The sequence below is a fragment of the Alosa alosa genome, chromosome 3, assembly GCF_017589495.1.
Source record: "Alosa alosa isolate M-15738 ecotype Scorff River chromosome 3, AALO_Geno_1.1, whole genome shotgun sequence".
Lineage (NCBI taxonomy): Eukaryota > Metazoa > Chordata > Actinopteri > Clupeiformes > Clupeidae > Alosa > Alosa alosa.
The window spans coordinates 9881459-9885858 of record NC_063191.1 but is presented as its reverse complement, the minus strand read 5'-3'; the positions used below and the strand labels follow the sequence as shown (position 1 = coordinate 9885858).

The following is a 4400-nucleotide window of genomic DNA, read 5'->3' as shown; positions in this document are numbered from 1 at the left end:
TCAACATGTCATCTGTCAGAAGTTCTGTTTGTCCACTAAATATACTTACAGATAGCCACCTCAGCTCTCTGTGGGGTTGATCAAAGAGTTCTTTCCATCCATCCTTCAATTTGAGATGCATGGACAGCATGTCATTTCAAAAGAAAAGAAAAAAATCATTAAACTATGTATCCTTTACTGTCTGACAAAATATTACTAAAGCCCAGTCTTGCATTCTGCAGCTGTCTTGGTAACACCTCCTGGTAGTTATTTTGGGCAACATTGACATTGTGTGATTGTTAAATGCTGATATATTACCAATGACAATCACCAAGAGCAAGACATATTTGTCAACACATACAGACCTGAAGCACTTGTGGACTTCCTTCACAAGAGCCTTGTGGGTGCTCCAGTTGGTTGGCCATGTTTTCAACAGCGCATGTTTCCTGCCCACTCCTGTTCTTTTGCTGACATAATGGATGAGGCAAACCAAAAGCATCTAAAATGACACATCACAAAACACAGGCCTAGATGAAAGCTGATTCCTATGATTTGGCTCATCTAAACAAAAACGTATTACTTATTCTATTAAATCAATGTACAACTTACCAAGAGCTCTTCAGGTCTCCTGTTTTTCCAACACAAGAAATGGTTCACACATGTATACACGGGTAGCCTTCTTCATCCAAAGGAGTGCAGGCAGGTCTCTGGTCAGTGTGGCCTGGATTCTGAGGTGTACATTTAAAAAAGTCACAGTAACGTTAGGGTTAATGGAAGTATATGTGCTCAAAATGATTACATGATCATAAAACAACCCCTCAGTACAAAAATACAGAACGACCTTAACATACAGATTTTGATGAGCTTTACATGACCAGGACAGGACCCACCCTGCTACCATCTCTCTCTCTCTCTCTCTCTCTCTCACACACTCTCTTAAGGCATACAGTCTCAGTCCTGCCTGCCTAGTGCCTGAAGTTGGATAGATAACGATGAAATGCCCAATTACCAATCGCTATATTCTAAGTCATGCAATACTGGTTAACTGTTAAGCTATTTCTAAAATGATTAGATCACACTTTTCTTTGAAAACCACATAATTATGCAAGTATAGCTAACGCTACAGCACTGAACGCTTTTGACCACCAACACTGACGTTAAAGGTAGCAACAAAGTAGGCTAAGAAATCATAACGTATGTTACCGTTAGCTTCGTCATCGTCAAGGGGGTTAGATTGAAACACCCATTCTTGTTATGCTACTTGTTAAACTTTGTCTGCAATAATAAGCCTACGTACATTCATAATGATTTACATGCAATAACAGGTAAAGTTGCATGTTACTTACCACAGGCAGTGTCCAAAACGAAGTTCGGGCCACACACTGTATGAAATCCATCTGCCGAGATTGATTCGAAAACTGGCAGTAGCCCATCAAACCCCAATCGGGCCAAATAAGACACTCAGTAATCAGCCCAACTACTGCGTGTCAGTGTCGGCCCATTCAAGGGGACAGTGCCTCAGCCGACCTGAAACTCATGACAGTGGCAGCACTCAGCCAGGATCGGGCCGACTGTGTTTACTGTGCTTCAGCCGACTCGGACCTCAGCCGACACTGCCAGCACTCAGCCAGAATCGGGCCGACTACGCTTGCTATCTGGGCACTTATGTCTCAAAAATCGAACAGGATTTTATTTACAAAAGTGACAGCCCTAAGCCTAATGCTGTCCCCTGTAGGGTTATGGATCAATCCTAATGCTGTCCCTAGGGTTATGGATCAAGCCTAATGCTGTCCCCTGTAGGGTTATAGGTCAAGCCTAATGCTGCCCCATGTAGGGTTATGGGTCAAGCCTAACCAATCACATCTGATGACCCATCAGGCCCTATACAGGAACATCAGGGTCTGCTATGTGTCTGTCGTGGGGTTGCTGCTGCTGAGGAGAGTTCATTCATGGCACCAAGGAGTTAGAGATATTAATAAGTGGAAATTATTGTTCTTATATTCCTGTTCCTGCTGTTCTTCCCCTCTTCATGTGTGACTATCTAATGCCATTGATTAAGGATGAATGGATTAGGGGTAAATAAATGCAACCATAACTACAATAAAATGAACATAAATCTATGCATTGTGTTAAAAAAATAAGCCCAGATATTGTGGCCAAAGTTTATCAAATTGTACTTTCTATTTGATGGCTCTGCTTTTTTTAGTTTGCCCTTTTGTGGCTAGATTGTACCTGTGTGTGGCTAGATTACCATGGTAACTTGTGCTGTCAAAACAACTGCACCCTAGACTAATCTCTGACCCTTCAAATTAATTTGTATATAGGACATTTGGTACCCCAGATAGCAAGGGGCTGGCAGACCACTGTCGGCCCACTGGGGGCAGATCTGGCGGTTCGCTAGTGTTTTGCACATCAGTTTCCAGGCAGTCCTCTGGTGGGTTGCTGACAAATGCCCCAATATTTTGCCACTATTAGTCTAAACTGTTTTTCATTCATTCAGTTACACTTCATCCATCAGTTGTCTTTATATTTATAGTTCAAGTTAAATGTTAAAGTGATGGTGGTCCAATGGCGGACGAGAAATGGCACGCCACCAGAGGCATGCCACCAGTGGTCCGCGCTATCTTCAGATCTGATTTGCTATCTGGGCCCCCTCAATGTTGACTCTATGGCTACGGCCTTGAGTGATAGCTGAGTGATTTGACTTGAGTGAGCAAGTGCTCATTTAGGATTTATAACAATTCTATAAGTATAATTGTACTGTAACTAATAGTATGATGGTTTAACTGTGAGAGCAAAGTTCTTTACAGGAAAGACGCCTTACTTTTTTCCCCGTATTGGCCTTCACTTTTGTACCTTGATTCTGGAACAGTATGTGCATACACAGGAATCCTGATAAACCTGATTTTCATATTACGGTAACTCTAGAGCGAGTGAGCAGTCATTTTGAAAGTGACTTAGAGCAATATTTACGAATGTAATTTCTGTTGTATTATTATTATTTCTTTAATGGGATTGCTTTTTATTTTGTGGTAGAGGGAAGATATTATATTATGACAGTTGAAGTACTGTACAGTTTTCTGAAGTTGATTAGTACATTGCTAGAGCTCTGACACTGTACACTGTTCTTTTAACATGCAGAAACAGGAAGTTATATTCCTACATTCCCACACATTTCAAGCTCCAGTCAAATCAAATGCTATAGCTCTCCTTATACTCTGGTGTATGTGTCTGTGTGAGGGGATGAAATGGGCAGCGCTTCTGTATTTCACGATAAGTTCATCTGTCCAATCTAATTGGATCTTCTGAGGGACCCGGTGGCGCTGTGGACACAGTTTCGGACACTTTATTCAGACAAAATCGCTTTGTATGTGAAGTATTATTTTCATGTTATTATTATTAATATTAGTGTTATATACCCAAGTGACAAACCAATTTAAGCTTTCTTCAGGCACGCTTCCACGGAAATTAAATTTCATATACATTTATAAAAGAAAGTCTGAAATCTATTGAAGCCGTGACAAGGGCCTATTGAAGGCTGAAACTGGCCAGCATTTTTTTGTACTTATAATATGCCCCAACTTTAAATAATGGGCGTTTAATAACAATTAATCCTCGTCTCTGTGGAAGTGGGAGTGAAGACAGCCTTGTACACTTGACACTAGCAACAACATGATACTCAAATTTACCTTAATTACCCCTGAAAACATAACAAATCCTTAATTTTACCTTAAAATGCCATTTTGTGACACCTTAATCTACTTGACAGGGGTTCCAATTATTTCTTGTGATTAAGGGGGTAATTAAGGTCAATTTAAGTATATCTTAATTTTATTTTAAGGTGTTAATTCAGCTAACCATAAGTCAGATAATGCCCAGAATAGAATAAGCTACATTGTGTTGGTGTGTGTGCTGCTCATAGAACATAGCCGTGGCCCACTGGTTAGCACTCTGGACTTGTAACCGGAGGGTCGCCGGTTCGAGCCCTGACCAGTGGGTCGCGGCTGAAGTGCCCTTGAGCAAGGCACCTAACCTCACTGCTCCCCGAGCGCCGTTGTAGCAGGCAGCTCACTGCGCCGGGATTAGTGTGTGCTTCACTTCACTGTGTTGTTTGTGTTTCACTAATTCACTGATTGGGTTAAATGCAGACCAAATTTCCCTCACGGGATCAAAAAAGTATATATACTTATATACTATAAGTTGTCAGAGACAAAGGTGGAGAACCAGACACAGATCCAGCAGAGAGAGAAGGAGCTGCAAGAGGTCAACCAGGCCCTGCAAACTCTAAAGGTCATCACTGTTCAACATGGCTCATGTTTATTTACTGTTCAACATGGCTCATGTTTATTTACATGGATTTACTGTTTGTTTATTTGTTTGCTAGCACTGCTTATTTAACTTGGGTAATGTAATGAGATATG

General features: G+C 41.2%; 1 long non-coding RNA gene across 1 annotated transcript; it reads right to left on the bottom strand.

The window, feature by feature from the left end:
• Positions 1 to 444: 444 nt before the first annotated feature.
• On the bottom strand, positions 445 to 1342 carry LOC125292407. Its single transcript, XR_007193185.1, has 3 exons — positions 1326 to 1342; positions 589 to 707; positions 445 to 478 (listed from the first exon to the last, which is right to left on the bottom strand). It is a non-coding gene; the product is annotated as an uncharacterized LOC125292407 (long non-coding RNA).
• Between the last annotated feature and the right edge of the window lie 3058 nt (positions 1343 to 4400).